Source organism: Geotrypetes seraphini, chromosome 1 (genome assembly GCF_902459505.1).
Source record: "Geotrypetes seraphini chromosome 1, aGeoSer1.1, whole genome shotgun sequence".
NCBI classification, from domain to species: domain Eukaryota; kingdom Metazoa; phylum Chordata; class Amphibia; order Gymnophiona; family Dermophiidae; genus Geotrypetes; species Geotrypetes seraphini.
Genome location: NC_047084.1, coordinates 246016914 through 246035304, shown reverse-complemented (window position 1 = coordinate 246035304; position 18391 = coordinate 246016914). Strand labels below are relative to the sequence as shown.

At 40.4% G+C, this 18391-nt stretch overlaps 1 pseudogene; it reads left to right on the top strand.

Moving 5' to 3' along the window:
- Positions 1–17327: 17327 nt before the first annotated feature.
- LOC117352808 lies at positions 17328–17476 on the top strand (annotated as a pseudogene).
- The last annotated feature ends 915 nt before the right edge of the window (positions 17477–18391 follow it).

Genomic DNA, 18391 nt, shown 5'->3' with positions numbered 1-18391 from the left:
CAATTGATGACAGCGAATGTAGACTCGACACCGACAGTGTTTCGGCTAAACTAGCCTTTGTCAAGAGCCTAATAAAACCAAAGTATATACACATAAAACAAAAATTAAAATCATTATATTAAAAACAACAATCTAAGAGAAATATAGAAATAAAAATGTACATTACAACACTAAAAACCAATTCTGCTTCTTACATGAAGTACATAATTAAAGGATAAGACAAAAACTAGGCAGAAAAAGAAATGATTAAGACCAATCTTACTTCTTACTGAGTACTTCTATATGAACTATTAAGGGCTCCTTTTACTAAGGTGCGCTAGCATTTTTAGCGCACGCACAAAATTAGCGCGTGCTAGCCGAAAAACTACCGCCTGCTTAAAAGGAGGCAGTAGCGGCTAGCGCACACTAAAACCGCTAGCGCACCTTTGTAAAAGGAGCCCTAAATCAAATAGGCATTGCAAAAAGTATAACTCATATAAAATGTCAGCCAAAATCTTAACATGCCTATTTTGTAATCTATATATATAAAATCGGAGGTATGTATGTGTGTATGTATGTGTGTGTGTATGTGCCGCGATCACGCAAAAACGGCTTGACCGATTTGAGCGAAACTTGGTATGCAGATCCCTCACTACCTGGGATGATATGTTCTGGGGGTCTCGCGGCCCACCTGCACACGTGGGCGGAGCTACAAACATAAAATCAGATTTCACCCATTCATGTCAATGGAAATAATGTAAAAAGCTGCCATTCTCACAGTAATTCAAAAACGGCTTGACCGATTTGAACGAAACTTGGTATGCAGATCCCTCACTACCTGGGGTGATATGTTCTGGGGGTCTCGCGGCCCACCTGCACACATGGGCGGAGCTACAAACAGAAAATCAGATTTCACCCATTCATGTCAATGGAAAAAATGTAAAAAGCTGCCATTCTCACTGTAATTCAAAAACGGCTTGACCGATTTGAACGAAACTTGGTATGCAGATCCCTCACTACCTGGGGTGATATGTTCTGGGGGTCTCGCGGCCCACCTGCACACGTGGGCGGAGCTACAAACATAAAATCAGATTTCACCCATTCATGTCAATGGAAATAATGTAAAAAGCTGCCATTCTCACAGTAATTCAAAAACGGCTTGACCGATTTGAACGAAACTTGGTATGCAGATCCCTCACTACCTGGGGTGATATGTTCTGGGGGTCTCGCGGCCCACCTGCACACATGGGCGGAGCTACAAACAGAAAATCAGATTTCACCCATTCATGTCAATGGAAAAAATGTAAAAAGCTGCCATTCTCACTGTAATTCAAAAACGGCTTGACCGATTTGAACGAAACTTGGTATGCAGATCCCTCACTACCTGGGGTGATATGTTCTGGGGGTCTCGCGGCCCACCTGCACATGTGGGCGGAGCTACAAACAGAAAATCAGATTTCACCCATTCATGTCAATGGAAAAAATGTAAAAAGCTGCCATTCTCACTGTAATTCAAAAACGGCTTGACCGATTTGAACGAAACTTTGTATGCAGATCCCTCACTACCTGGGGTGATATGTTCTGGGGGTCTCGCGGCCCACCTGCACACGTGGGTGGAGCTACAAACAGAAAATCAGATTTCACCCATTCATGTCAATGGAAATAATGTAAAAAGCTGCCATTCTCACAGTAATTCAAAAACGGCTTGACCGATTTGAACGAAACTTGGTATGCAGATCCCTCACTACCTGGGGTGATATGTTCTGGGGGTCTCGCGGCCCACCTGCACACGTGGGTGGAGCTACAAACAGAAAATCAGATTTCACCCATTCATGTCAATGGAAATAATGTAAAAAGCTGCCATTCTCACAGTAATTCAAAAACGGCTTGACCGATTTGAACGAAACTTGGTATGCAGATCCCTCACTACCTGGGGTGATATGTTCTGGGGGTCTCGCGGCCCACAACTCTATGTTACTTGCTCAAGGGTAGGTTCACCCAAGAATTTATATGTTCTTGCTCCTGGAGGTGAAACTAAAAATGTTGTTTATAATCAAGTTTTGCGTTAGTTGTATTGTATTCATTTTGTCAAATATTTCACATTATAATTTGAATATTGTACTTTTTATTAAGCTGTAAAAAAATAATTTCATTCACCACTATAAAGTATCTTTATTTGAATCCATTTACAGTGTTATTGCTATAATTAAATACCCGTGCAACGCCGGGGCATCAGCTAGTGATAAAATAAATGAAAGTGCAGAGCTACCCTGTACTGAAAATGGTTAACAACGTTACTGCCAAAAGAAACACAGAGCTGTGGCTGTGCTTTCTAGGTCTAATTGTAAAGCAGGCAGTGCCCTTAGTCAACTTACACAGTACAGGGTGAGTGAAAAAAGAGGAGCTTAATCAACAAAGTTACCACCAATAAACAGTTCCCTGCTGAGGAATACTTTGAATGTTATCAGGTGGCAGAGGACTGGAGCCACTTCTAAAATGCAGACAGATAAACAGAGAGGGCATTTTTTGTGAAGTAGTGCTGGAAAGGATAAAGGGCTAGATTCACTAAGCCCACGGATCCGATCCACGGGCAATCTGGCGACCGATTCTCAATGCGCCTGCATGTAAAGTAGGTCGAATGGAGGCACGCACCCCACCAGCTACACGGATTGCTAGAGAGTGATCCTAATGCATGCGCAGACCATCTTCTTTGCCTGTAGATGGTCTGCGCATGTTTATAGAGCTGGAAACTTTTTTTACTACTTCGCGAGCCCGTGGTTTTAACCCATGGGTTAAAACCACGGGCTTGCACTGCGGTGAAAGGCGAGAAGAGAGTCGGGACAGAGAGCAGGGCGGCAGTCAGGAAGTGTGCTAAAGGGGCAAGAAAATGTTGATCACAGATATAAAAGGAAGACGCTATAGCTGCAGCTGGAAAGACAAGACTAATTCTTTTTTTTAAGGCATATTTGTTGCTTGTGCTTTGAGTTGTGATGCATGGGAAACAGCGTCAGTGGTCAGTATTAAAAAAACTTTTGCAGGGCGGCAGTCGGAAAGTACGTGAGCAACTGGTCCCCAGCAGTCACTTCTTTGTTGATCGGCCAGAACCAGTCAGTGTTCCATATTTTGGTTAGTGAATCGATGCCTTCCTACTTTGCATGCCGTTTCCCCTCATGTGCACGCGCGGATTGGATCGGATTGGAGGATGATCGGCACAGAGGTTAGTGAATCAGGTTGGAGGAAAATTAGGTCGGTACACGATCGCAAACACGATTGGTCAACTTAGTGAATCTAGCCCAAAGACGCAATTGATCTTTTTGGCATACATGCTAGCTGCAGAAAGTGAAAATTGAACCATAACAGCCTTGATAAACTTACTAAAAACACTGAAAATTTTGAACAAAGATAAACAGCTGAGTAAAAATCCACTGAGGAACCAAGTACATGTTTTTGATCACCAGTGGAAAAGCAGTATGCTCAGATTCGTCTGACTATATAGACATTACTATGACATGAGCTACATTGTTGAACAAACTTTATCAAAAGTCAGACAGAGAACAAAAACCAACGTACTTCTGCAGTGTGCATTTACAGCTAATCTACACCCTCCTTTACAAAGCCGCGCTAGCGTTTTTTGTGCCGGCTGCCACGGTAACAGTTCGGACGCTTATAGGAATTCTATGACCCTATGAATCATTACTGTGGCAGCTAGCACTAAAAACACTAGCGTGGCTTTGTAGGGGAGGGCCCTGGTTCTAAAATTAATTTAACCTTGCACAAATACAGTAAATGCTCAGATATGTATATGCATGTAAATATAAATGTTATCAATACAATGACATAGGGCTCCTTTTACAAAGTCACATTAGCGGCTTTATTGCACGCACATTTTTAGTGCGCGCTAATCCCCACACTAGCTGAAAAACTAACGCCTGCTCAAGAGGAGGCGGTAGCGGCTAGCGTAGTCGGCAAATTAGCGCACACTATTACGCTCGTTAAACCGCTAATGCGGCTTCGTAAAAGGGGCCCATAAAGAATGATGATAAGAAATATTTTACAACTTAATAAACTTTAGCTAATATCTACACAAAGGGCTTGTATGTAAGATTTCTTAATTTAAATACTAATGTAAGATGAATTTGTCATGTAAGGTGATGTACAAAAGTGAGCATAAATAAATGATGTGCTCATTCCATGAAACCTTTCTGATTGTCTTAGTAACTGCAAAAAGGGTTTGTATTTCAAAAAGCTTTTATAAAAAGACTATATAGTCAATTTATGAATTCAAGCCTATTGGAATAATCAATTGTAGTTCAAAAATCATTCTTTGTTCATCTTGTAACAATATAGAATCAATGTCACCTCCTCTTAGCACAGATACACCCATGCTCCTTGGCAAAAAAAATTTTTTTTGTGATCTGGTAACATGTGAACATATCTAAAGAACCACAGGATACCTCTGCCTGCCCTACCAAACACCATTTTAAGCTACAGTAATCACACATTACTGCTTACCACAGTTTAGTAAAAGAGCCCCTAAGTGACAATTGTTAAAGGTATACTGGAAATTAAGAAAATTCTGTTCTTTGCTGTGGAAGTGACTATGGAATGTTTTATAAGGAGTAAAGGCTGAACTGAACTTCTGAAGCAAGGGCGTAGCTACTATTGAGCAAGTCCAGCAAAATGCCCAGTGCTGTCCAATGGTAGAGGCCACCTGCAACTGAATCCTCTCTTCTGTACCCTCCGGTATGGCATCTCCCCCTCACCCCAGACCCAGCTGCTTATCCACCCACCAGATCCTCCAGATACTACAGTGGCAGAGACATGATTAAAGGCTGCCTCTCTGGCCTGCAGAGCCTTTTCTCTGCTGCATCCCACCACTCTGATGCAACTTCCTATGGCTACAGTAATCGCACATTACTGCTTCCTATGGCTGTAGCATCGAGAGGACCCAGTGGGCAAGTAAGCAACTGAGCACAAGTTGGGGGGGAGGGAGATGCTGGACCTGGGGGGCACATGGGGATAAGGCCCACTGATTCCCACATACTCCACTGTTCTGAATTATTTGTTACCTTATTCTTCCAAATTCTTCAGTTACACAGCTCCCAGCTAAAATCATCCAGAACTATCTATATCAAAAATGGACTCTTTTATTTGTAAAAATAGTCCACATAAGCTTGGCATATTTTATTTCAGGGCTTTGAAACAGCTTCTTTTGTAATGGAGCCTCAGTGGTTCACAATGGTTTATGGAGGTTTTTATTTATATCCCGCTTTATACAAAGCGGTTTCCAAAAACACATACAAAGTAAAAAAAACCACACACAAAAAGAACACACATTGCAAAACATACATGCAGGCACAGACTTGCCTAAAACTGCCTTGTCCTACATAAATTACACATCAAAAACAATCCACTCCACCCTCACATACAATACTTACCCCATGCCACAAATACCCACCCCTATCTCTTTATATCATTTGTACATTCAAGTTGTAAAACTGTATTGTCCTTTCTCTTAGCTCCTATATTTCATCTGACAGAACAGGTGATGTTTCAACAAACGATGCTATCAATACATCAAAAACAGGTACTTTCTGGTCAATATTCAGCCCATGGTGGCAGTGTGGGGGGGAGTAAGACACTGACCACTGCAGGCAGAATTAGCCCTTGATATTCATTCTTGAATATATGGAGGTAACGCAAAACATACTGGTTTTATAAAGGTCCTGGCCAATATTTAGCTGGGACCTGCTTAAGGCTGAATATTGGTTAGGTCACCCATAAGGACATGTAAGTGTTCTAATCCCCCCCCCCCCTCAAGAAAAATCAAGTCCATAACTGTTTTGGGCCAAGATGGCATCTTGAACAGACACTTCCTCCAGCACCACATCCTTGAAGCAGTCTGCACTGGATTCTTTTAGAGCCTTTTCTTGTTCAAGCCTGAGTTTTCTTTGAACATTGCCAGAGCAATTTTCTTGCTATGCCTGGAGGATCTCCCAGCCTTGACTTCTTCCCTATGGATCACTGGTGGTCAGGATCTACTGCAGAAGAGGCAGCACCATTAGACATTGAGTATTCTGACCAGTGCAGGGGAAGGAGCTTCAGTGAAACTGGTGAATACATTACCTAAATTGATGGCTATAACATTAGATTCACTTTGGGATGCCATGTAAACCCTTAACTCTCCTTTGTTACAAGTGGCTTCTTAGTTTGCTTCTGATTTGACTTTAGTGATTGGGCCATTGAATGTTCAGGCCCAGACTTAGGACCAGCAGTCAGCTAAGATTGCTGCTTTAGAGAATAGGGTTCCTGAATTTCAAATAAGATGCTAGGAATTATTAGAAAAGGGATGGTAAACAGGACTAAGAAAGTTATAATGCCTCTGTATCACTCTATGGAGCGACCTCATCTTAAGTATTGCGTTCAATTCTGGGCACCTTATCTCAAAAAAGATAGTGGAACTAGAAAAGGTTCAAAAAGAAGTGACCAAGGTGATAAAGGGGATGGAACTCCTGTTGTTTGAGGAAAGATTATAATTTCACGCACTCATTAGACCAAAATCTAGACTTTAACCCACACTGGGAGAAATTCAGTAAAAATACTCTTGATTTAATTGATCCCATTCACATTGTTAAGAGAAAGTCTCGCTTGATTCCATACATTCTTTTGTTACAAGTTTCATTAAAAAATTTTGGGAGAGTTTGACGGTAAATTGAACTTTTTTGAATAAAGACAGAAGAGTTATAGTGGAGTTTTTTGACCAAGGATGTGCCTCCTACTTCAAATAAAGTTAATTTGAAGGCAGGTTAGTCCCTTTCGATATGTTTTAGCTGTATCCTGCATGACATTGAGGTCTTTTTCACCACTAATTAAAATTAGTATTCGTTAGGCCCTGCATCAGCGTGTTATTTGAATGTGTTTTTGATTATAGATACTTCTAAAGAATTCAGACATGATCTGCTCATAGCTAATTAGAAGGCCATTGTTTAGGCTGGCTGAGATATCTCCTTGATTTCTATGTTTGTTCTTTTCCCTTTTATTTGCAATATCTAAACTTGGCACTAGTACCTAAAATTTTAGACAAAGGTACTATTCTGTTTCTTTATATTTTTGTACGTAATTTTCCCTTTAAGATTTATTTCTCTATTGCATGAGTTGCATAAACTGGAAATTTGAAAAATAAAATTTTAAAAAACAAAAAGAATAATCAAGCCCTAGCACAAGCCCTCACCTTCCCTATCCTGTAGACCCCCTTCCTCAGGCCTATGTGGAATCTCCCACTTGCCCCTGCCCTTTGTAAGTCTAGCCTCAAGATTGCCACTGCGATTCGTAGTAGCATTCTCACAGTGGCTAATACTTTTGGTATTTTCCATGGAAGCATATATTCAGATGTAATACTTGCCCAAGCCCTGATTAACTTCTGATTTTAACTATTAGATTTTTTTCCCCTTTCAGCTCAAGCGGTTATGGCTATATGATCTTTAATTTGAAACCATTCACCTATTATAATAGATCCAGCCACACCCTGTTCCTAGTGTGGTCACTGCAGCATTAGTCCTGAGGCTGGAAGCAATGCATCAGGGCTGCCTTGGAAATCACTCCTGCTAGATCACAAGGGAAAGTCCCAAGGAGGTAACACGGTTTGGATTGGGGAATGAGGGGGTCTTTGTTCTTCTGTTCTTTGGGCCTTTGACGGGGTGGGGGGGGCTAGGATTACCAAACGTCCAGCTTTACCTGGACATGTCCTCTTTTCAGAGGACTGTCCGGGCATCCGGATGGCTTTTCCAAACCCAGCACTTTATCCGGGTTTTGAAAAGTTGGTAAGATTGGGACAGAGTCTAGCGTGCATCTGCACATGTGCAGATGCGACGCAATGAGTCACAAACATGCGTGCATGCATGCGACATCATCATGTCGCATCTGTGCATTCGCAGATGCATTCCAGACCCGGCCCAAAGAGAAGCTACTCACGCTGGCGATTTATTTGATGAGGCATGGGAATGGGAAGGAAGGGCGCAAATGTGGCATGAGAGTGTGGATAGAGCGGGGAGGGGTAAGCATGGAAAGAGTGATGGGGCGGAGAGGAGGGTGCGGGGGCACCATTGCCCCGGGTGCCTCCTACCCCCTTTATGCCACTGTGTGCATACAAATTTTAATTAATGCAATTAGCACTGATTGTTAGCACCCAACTATCTGTGCTAATTGGCTCAATAAACAATTGAACTGCATGCACAAATTGGGTACACAGTCACACCCATATTTATGCACAGAATTTTGAGCACTATGGGCTCCTTTTATCAAGGCGTGCTATGGGGGTTAGCGCGTCGGACATTTCATCACATGCTAACCCCCGCGGAAGCCTAAAATCCTAAAGCCTCGTCAATGGAGACGTTAGGTACTAGCGTGGCAGGCAGTTTAACGTGCGGTATTCCGCGTGTTAAACCGCTACCGCGCCTTTGTAAAAGGACCCCTATATATAGAACTAGGGCATAAGTACAAAATGAATTTGAAATTAAAATCAGTAAGCCAGTTGTGATTTCAAAATGAAATCAGTCAACAAATAATTTTCAAATCCAAAATTGGCAGAGCAAGGTATTACTATTAAACATAATTGTCATGGAACAGAATTATAGATTAATCTGTCAATACTAATAAGCGTGGACATGTGAATTACAAATCCGTGTATGGCAAGAATTGATATATAAATAGGGTTTACAGACTTTTGTAGCTTAGGCTCAAGTTTAGACCTCACCAGTGTTATTGACCATCGCAGAAACCAATCCATGATAATTTCAGGCTCTAAAAAATTTGACCACGTCACCCCATTGCTACAAAAAGCTCATTGGTTGCCTGTCACACATAGGATAACATATAAAATTGCTCTTCTTGTTTTCAAGACTATACAAACCAACGCCCCAGCATTCATAGATAGACTTTTGATTCCGTATGACCCCCCGAGAGCTCTTAGATCTACTTCACCGTTCACCCTTAACGTCCCTTCTCTGAAAATAATCGGAACTCGTCGTGCTCTTATTTTCTCTGTAACAACTCCAATGACTTGGAATTCTCTTCCAAGTCTCTATATTTAAGAACTGAACGAAATCTGCAGAAGTTTAAAAGCAGTTTAAAGTACTTTTTTTTTTTTAAAGATGCCTTTAACTGATAATACAATACATATCATTTTTAGCAGTTTCTAAAATTGATAATTTTAGCAGTCTCCAACATTGACATATATCTTTGCCAGCAATCTTTCTCTTCCCACCCCCTTATGTATTTACCTTCTATGTACTTTTTCTTCAAAATTGTAGTTTTCCCCTTTTTCCTACTGTTTCTTGTGGCTTAATAAAGTAGTTACCCAAGTATGTCCCACAATGAATCATGTACGTTTAATCTCTTAAAATGTTAACGTCCTTATTATTTTTTAATCGTTGTACAACGCTTAGTACCTTCGGATAAGCGTTTAATCAAAAAACATGAATAAACTTGAAACTTGAAACTTGAATCCTGATATTAAATCAACATCAGCACATAATTTTTGATTTTATAACCAAAAATGATACAAAATCGGTTGAAAATGTGATTTCAAATCTAAAATCAAAATCAAGGTAAAAGAGTGATTTCAAATAAAAATCAAAAATCACACGAAATGATTTTAAATCATCATTTCAAATTTACTCAATTTGAAATCATACCCTAACACTGCTAATAACTAAGCCACTTTTAGCAGGTGTTATTTACAATACAGCTCATATACTGTAGGATAATATTTGACATCTGCCTGAGGCGGTGTGTGAAATTTTTATTACATACCAGTATTCAGTTGAAAGGGCTCAGCTAACAGCAAGCTTTGTATCTTATAGATGGAGGGGATGTATTAGAAATTATACTGTGAATGTTTTCCACAGATCTTTGAGCTATAAAACATTTTCCCGCACTTGTCTTTGGAAAATGAAAAGACACCACTATGTACTTGAACACTTCAAAAATAAATATACTTTTATTTATACAATGCACATGAACTTCCAAGCAAAACATTTCACAAAAGATAATGGTTTTTCTAATATTGTTTGACGCTTCACAACATATGAGGTACAATGCTGGAAAAAAGTCCTCCTTAAGTTCTTGAGTTTACATGAAGATTTCATAGTGTGCTTGATCATAGATGGCTATCACAGTCTTGTTGGGAAGACAGGGCTGCAGTAGACAAAAAGATAAGTCCCTCACAGAAAACACCAAGGGGTGAGATAGGAGGAATGATGTGGAAAAATCATTTTTCTAGCTGAAATAATCCTCTGTAACTTTTCACAACTTTTCTAAGGATAGGCAAAATACACAATACCAGTCACTCTTCATTAGCTAGTCTATGCTATACCCCTTCTAAGTAGCATACGATTGGTGGATACATGATCATTTCAGTCTTTCATTTCCCAGAACCTTTTGCAGGCCTAGGTAACCCTGGTCCACACATCTAGGCATGTCATGTCACTGATAAGTCTATATCTTTAGCCCTATTCTTCTTTGCATGATCATCCATATTTGGGTCCAACTTAAACATATGGTCATTGCCAATCATCAGATAGCAAGCCAAAAGGATTTTACGAATCTGAAAAACAACCGAATTAAGCAGGCCTGCCAGCCATTTCAGAGAGAGACAATTTTCCCCTTGTCATCCATTTTAAAGTTAGCATCTGTCTCACTAATCCTGTTATCCCAATTCATAAAGATAAAATAATATAATTAATTTCTTACATGTCTTCTTCCACTTAACCAGTTTCTAATCCAGTTAGGCCCTGATTCTATAAAGTCCACCTAAAGTTAGGTGCTGATAAAGGCATCGATTCTGTAGAATCATGTTTAGAGCCCCCTAAGCATGCTTAGGCGGTACTCAGAATCCTTACATTTAGGCATTCTCAATTTATGCCAGGGTTTTCTCTGTCTAAAGTTAGGTGCCAATATCAGAGCCTAATGGCCTAAGTCAAGAATACAGTATGTTCATGATCCATCCCTAACCATGCCCACTTTTAGTGTAGGCACTTTGGGCTAGGTGCCTACTCTTTTTAGAATCCAGTTTATTGAGTTAAGCGCCTAGCTTTCAATTAAGTCCAATTAAAGCTTATTATGAGGTGTTGAGTACCAGTATAGGTACTGATTAAGCCTATTGCTAAATTAAATTAAAGTAGACACCGATATCAGCGCCTAACATTAGGTGGACTTTATAGAATCAGGACCTGAGTGACTTTTTAGTCAGGACTAAGGGCACTCTGTTTTTCAATCACCTCAGTGAAACCATGTCAAAGGCTTTACTGGGCAATAAGGGGAAATTCTATAAAAGGTGCATAAAGTTAATAAATTAGTAAATCGACTTCAATAATGAGCTTTAACAAGCTCATAATTGAAGAAAATACAATTTAATTAGGAGATAGGTGCCTATCTTCTTAGGTGCGATTCTACCAATGATAGGTATCTATCGTATGGCGCCTAGCAGTACCTAACACCAAAGTAGGTGTTTTTAGGGGTGGAGAAAGGCGCTGCTAGGCACGATTTTCTAAAGGACTTAGGTGTCTATAATTTACTGTAGGTCTTTAAAACCTTGGTCTATATTACAAGTGCCTAAGTTTTAATTTACATCCTTAATGTTAACTGGATTGCATTCAATTTTCATTAATGCTGTATATTGTAGTAACAAAATGATGCCTCAGCCCCACCACTCCACCACTTGTTGGAAAGCTCGAAAAGCGGGAAGTTAATGGCGGTGCTTCATCATTGGCATTCAATTTATGTGGTATTTTTCATTGTTTTATATTCATTTTAAGTTTATATCAAAAATCCTAACTTTATTAACTATATTTAATAGTAAATGATACTTATCTCAGCAAAAAACCCAGGGAGCCAGACCCGACATGTTTCACACCATAAGTGTTTTTTCAAGGGTCTCCCTGCAAAAGTATATAGAGAAGAAGTTAAAACATACAATTGTGTCCCACTCCTCCCTGACTTTCCTTACTTGTAGTTTAAAGTTTGTACTCACCACGGGTGCCGCTGTCATCCGACTCCAAGTTTGTAATGAGAAAAGATGGCGGCGGCATCCTTGGTATGCCCTTTAAATACTCCCTCACAGCTATCCATAACTCCACCCCCTGCATCCGATTGGTCTGAACTGCTTTACACTGTCCCCCACTCAATTTCAATGTTCAACCCATAAGGTTGAATGGTATCAAGTGAAAAAATATATCTTTGTTCAAATTCATTTAACCTAGTTGGATCCACCCCTCCATCAAACCCTACTACTTTCTTTATAACTCGCCATCTCAAATCTGTAACAGTGTTTTAAATCTCAACCAGTGCTCAACCAACGGTGCTTGTATGATCCCGTTGGTGATCCGAGATTTGCAGATGCCAATGGTGCCCTTTGGCCATTCAGGGCCATTCCTGGCAGGTTCCGGGGAAAGCAGTTACCTTGAGAGCACAACATGTTACGGACTGCAATTCTCAGGGGGTTATATACATTATAACATGCCCCTGCAATCTTATATATGTGGGGCGGACGAGTAGGAAAATAAAAACCAGACTTACAGTACACAAATCTCGGATCACCAACGGGATCATACAAGCACCGTTGGTTGAGCACTGGTTGAGATTTAAACACACTGTTACAGATTTGAGATGGCGAGTTATAAAGAAAGTAGTAGGGTTTGATGGAGGGGTGGATCCAACTAGGTTAAATGAATTTGAACAAAGATATATTTTTTCACTTGATACCATTCAACCTTATGGGTTGAACATTGAAATTGAGTGGGGGACAGTGTAAAGCAGTTCAGACCAATCGGATGCAGGGGGTGGAGTTATGGATAGCTGTGAGGGAGTATTTAAAGGGCATACCAAGGACGACGACGCCATCTTTTCTCATTACAAACTTGGAGTCGGATGACAGCGGCACCCGTGGTGAGTACAAGCTTTAAACTACAAGTAAGGAAAGTCAGGGAGGAGTGGGACACAATTGTATGTTTTAACTTCTTCTCTATATACTTTTGCAGGGAGACCCTTGAAAAAACACTTTTGGTGTGAAACATGTCGGGTCTGGCTCCCTGGGTTTTTTGCTGAGATAAGTATCATTTACTATTAAATATAGTTAATAAAGTTAGGATTTTTGATATAAACTTAAAATGAATATAAAACAATGAAAAATACCACATAAATTGAATGCCAATGATGAAGCACCGCCATTAACTTCCCGCTTTTCGAGCTTTCCAACAAGTGGTGGAGTGGTGGGTCTGAGGCATCATTTTGTTACTACAATATACAGCATTAATGAAAATTGAATGCAATCCAGTTAACATTAAGGATGTCAGCTAATCTCACTGGATTTAACTAAATTGTTGGGATAAACTTTTGCCACAAGACTTACAAGCTTTAAGTTTTAATTTAGGCATGATTCTGTAATGGATACCTAAATGTGATTGACATGTAATAAGTGCCTAACTTTAGGCACCTATCTTTTTTAGGCACCAATTACAGAATCTGGCCCTAAGAGTCATGGCCTCCCCACCCCACATCTATTATAAAATTTCAGATGCTCACTCCCTTTAGAATCACAGCCCTTCTCTTCCTTATGCTAGAACTTAATATGCATAAAACTATGCACTCCCCTCCTCCTGGGCTGCCCCATACTCTTTACATAAAAATGACCACTGGATAGGGGGGTTTCCTACCCCTGCCTCCCTGCTGGCATAAACAGTTCTGTAGAGGAATTACCCCTACCTCCTGTTCAAAAAAGTATAGTAGCGGGGTCCCTCATCTAGCCCATTTTTTATTGACCAGTAGGAAGAGAGGAGAAGAGTATCCCCTTGTCAGCAACGTTTTTGTACGAAAAATAGTTTCATGCATTTTAAAATATGAAAGGAAAGGAGGGAGTGAAGGTGGCTAGTGGCCATGGGGAACATTTTTGGAAGAGGGAAGGAAGGAGATCTAGCAGCCTATAGCAGCATTTTTATAGATTTATGATGATGATGAAGAGGGGGTGGGATTTAGTGATTCCATAGTAGCTCAAAGTGAGTTACATTCAAGTACACTTAGTGCTGCTGAGGCTCCAGTGTATTGATTCTCAACCTTTTATCAGTTGGGACACACCAAACAAGCAATGCTCGCATATGTGGCACATTACATACATGACATTTACAGACCTTTGGTCTGACAGAATATAGCAGTTCTAACGAGTTAAATGTAAGCATGATTTGCATCCATAACAATCCATCTTGCCCCCCCCCCCACAACAGACATAGATCAGATGTTAAATATTTCTCCTTGAAAGGCACCATGCAAAGAAAATATTCTGTTTCTCACATCATCTGAGCAATTTCAAAATAAATATCTCCACTACCAATCACATTGTGAAAGAATACAAAACCTGAAAAAAATCCTAACACGCATGTACAAACATGTCATATAACAGTAGCTCTAATTCCTATGATTCAAATGGCAAGAACTCTACCAATGAATAAGTAGCATCTCTTTTCTGGTGCATGTGGCACTTATCAAGATGGTTCTCTTACCCGTTATTGTATCCCTTGCAAATGGTACCTTCGAGGATCCGCGTAGTTCACATTGGGGTGTACAAAGGAATACTTTCCGCATACCTTTGGAGGAACCGACAGGCATGGATCGGGTACAATCGGTTGGTGAGGACCAAACGTAATAGAGGCATTAATTTCCCTGATCTACGATTATATAATGTGGTGGCCCTTTAGCAAGGGCCTCATTAGATTTATACTGGGGAGACCAGGTTTGCTCCTGCCAGGTTTTGGACTAACTTGGCTCATCCTGTTTCGGCCTTCAACATTTTACAAGGGGGGAGGGGTTCTGTGCAAGGCATGGTGGTGGTGGAGAACCATCCGGGGGGGGGGGGTCATCAGCCCCATCCTCCTTTTTGAAGTTTGTGGGTAATCCTAATTTTCTAGTGGGGAATATGTATGTATTTTTTAGGTGGGATCCTGGTAGACAGTGTAGATATGTGGGAATGTTCTTTGGTCTGTGGTCCAGGCAGCTGCCCTTGTTTCAGGAGTGTCAATCTGAGTGGGGGTGGTCACCAAGTAGCCTGATGGAATATCTTCAGATTTGCAGTTACTGGTTTTCTTGATGAAATTCTGAGAGAGTCTTCCCTCAATTTTCCGATCTGGATCAAGAATTTTTGGGCACCCCTCAAGCCCGCAATAAGCTCTCGGTCTGGTATAAAATTGGGAAATCTTTTCAATCTCAGGATGGCTTGTTTGAGCTGACAAAGGGATGAACAGAAAGTTTGGGGGAGGATGTCACAGTGGAAGATCTGTCCCAGAGCTTCCTTCTTGCTGGCAAAGTGATTCCCAATCTGGGGTTGCATGACCTACACCTCAAATTGTTGCATACAGCATATATAACCTGCTGTAGAGGGAAACAAATGAAGTTTCAAGTTTCAAGTTTATTTACATTTGATGTATCGCTTATTACAAATTTCTAAGCGATGTACAATTAAAAACCAGCAGATTGTGGTAATATATAAAATTTTACTAAGTTAGACAATTGACAAGACAAATTGGACAAACATGATTGAAAAGGAAGGAAGGGGAAAGTTACAATGGCATTATTTGTTAAAATTTACATGGAGGGGAGAATACAATAGGTATAATTCGAAAAAAACAGGAAAAGAGAATCTTAAAAACATATGAGATTATAAAAAAAGATCATTTCATAAGTCAAATGCATCTTGAAACAAGTAAGTTTTTAACAATTTTTTAAAAGAGATAAGATCTTTTTCATTTTTAATAAAGTTTGGGAGAGAGTTCCACAATGAGGGGGCCACCACTGAAAACATATCTTTACGTCTAGTGCCAATTATTCTTAATGAAGGGACTGAAAGCTGGTTAGTTGTGGGAAGATGATGAATACCTCCATTGCAAAACACAGCAAGGAACTTTTGTCCATCACTTTTTGGAATGTCCATCCTTAGGTCCCCTGTGGACATAGGTGTTTAAAAGTGCAGAAGATTTTATAGGTCTTTCCCCTGAATGGTCCTATAAAACTCTGCTTCTGGGGGTGGAGAACCCTTTGTTGGATTTGGGCTTAGCGGAGTATCACAGGCTGGTGGCATTTGGTCCGGCAAAGAAGATTATTCTTCAACATTGGGTGGGCCCACAGGCCCTGCCTGAACCACAATCCACCATTTGTGAATCTTATGGCACAGATGGCCTCTTAGGAAAGGATGCATTGGGCAGTAGCTTAGTTTGCCGAAACCCTTAGCGTTAAAGTTTTTTACATTATATCTTATTATTTCATTATTTTATTATTATTATTTTATTTTATTTCATTCCCTGGGTAGGCACATTGTTAATTGCATCGTTTTATTCTTAACCAGCGCTTTACCTTTCTGTTAGGCAGTTTTTGTGACTCTTGCTCAAAATTTTCCTAGTCTGCTGGTTTCCGTCAGGTTGCCTTTCACGACTCTAAGTCCACCAAGTGTTTATGTTTAAATAACATAGGAGCACAGGTGATAGCTTATAAGAATTTGGGAAAGAGAACTTGGTATGTTTATCTCAAAGAAACAGTGGAATATCTTCCGTAAATAAGTGGCTCACTGCTTGAAGTCAGCTGCCCTGTCACAGTCCCTGTTCTTACTAGCATGTCGAGAGAATTGGACCCCAGTCAAATCTCATAAGATCACTGTTTCTTTCTCAAAGTTATGAAGGTCATGAAAATCAGATAGCTGCCCTCTGGCCTATTTTTACATTACTGTGACAATGTGCAAACTTTCGAGCAAAAGGTCTGGATTGTAATACAAAGAGTACTCCTTCTTCATGAGGCTTTAGTATACCCTCTCATAATTCTCAAATCACTCAATATTTTTAAGTCAATGGGATGTGAATAGGCGCTGCTTAATGCTCTGCTTTTAATTGCAATAAGATTATCCTGGGAAACTGGAAGGATCTGACAATGCTAAATGAACATTTTTTGTAGAATTCTATCAGCCTTATTTATAGATGATGTTTCTTCAGTGGCTCTTGGTAAACAATATTGTAATGATGTTTAAGTTACTGATATGGGTTATGGATATGTATTACTCAATATACAATATACAGTATAATAGATGCCTACCAAACTGATCTTGATGGTGGTTGTTTATTGTACTTGGGTTGTTTGTATTAGTTTACCATGAATGCATCTGACGCTGATCTTGACTTGCTCCTAGGCTATTTATATTTGTACCCTCACCACTTAAGTGTAGTCTTTGTTAACTGCACCAAACTTCATGGTGTATCACAGTATACAATTTTATGATATATTATGTTATGAATTAATATCTAAACTCTTTTACATAAATTGGGATACCGCAGTGGCAGTATCGTAGCCAATGAGGTTAAACCGAGGTGTGATTATTGCTTATTGAAACTTACAGATAATGGTTATGTTTTGTATACAAACCCCCAAATTCTGTATATGGTGCCAAAATTTGTGCATTTACATCAGTGCACATATCTGATGTAAGTGCACAGCTTGATTAATTGGCCTAATCTGTGCTGCTAATTTGAAAATAACAAGTCATAATTAATGCTAATTGGGACTAATTAAAAGTTGAATGCATGAATCAGAATGTGCGATTCTATAAATAAGTGCACCAGTTGCAGTGTTAGAATTTGAAAAGGCGGCTTGTAAGGGGGCAAATCAGGGATGTTGCTAAATGTTATGGGGCTCATAATTGAAAGAGAAAAATGTCCAAAAACCGGCCTAAGTCGGCACTTGGACGAACATTTCTCAAAAACATCCAAGTGCAGATAATAAAAACGGGTTTTGGACATATTTCTAAACGACCTAGGCCTTCATAGTGCCACTGAACGACCAAAGCTAAATGGGGCATTTCGGGAGGCGTGTCGAGGGCGGGAGTTGGGTGGGACATGGGCCGGCTTAGACTTAGTCATACAGCATATATAACCGAAAGTTATGCAGCCCACGATCGACGGAAATTAGACGTTGTGACTTAGACCAGTGTTTTTCAACCGCTGTTCCGTGGCACACTAGTGTGCCGCGAGATGTTGCCTGGTGTGCCGTACGGTGCAGACACTGATTAGGCCTCAGGCCGGGTCCCGCACGCGCTCCCATGAGACTCCCCCGGTCCCCGCTGCTGTTCAGTTTCGATCTTCTGCTCTGACGCAACCGGAAACAGGAAGTTGCAGCAGAGCAGAAAAATTGAACACTGAGCAGCCGCGCATGCGCGGCTCTTTGGGAAAGCGTGCATGTCGCCGAAAAACAAAACCTACAAACTAAGGTGAGGCGAAGGGAGAGAGCTGGCTAAACAGTAGGATCGATTGGGCAGGCGAGTGGTGGCTGTGGGGACCATGCAATCGCTCGTGTTCCCGGCTCAAATTGGAAGGAGGGAGTGAAAGGGAAA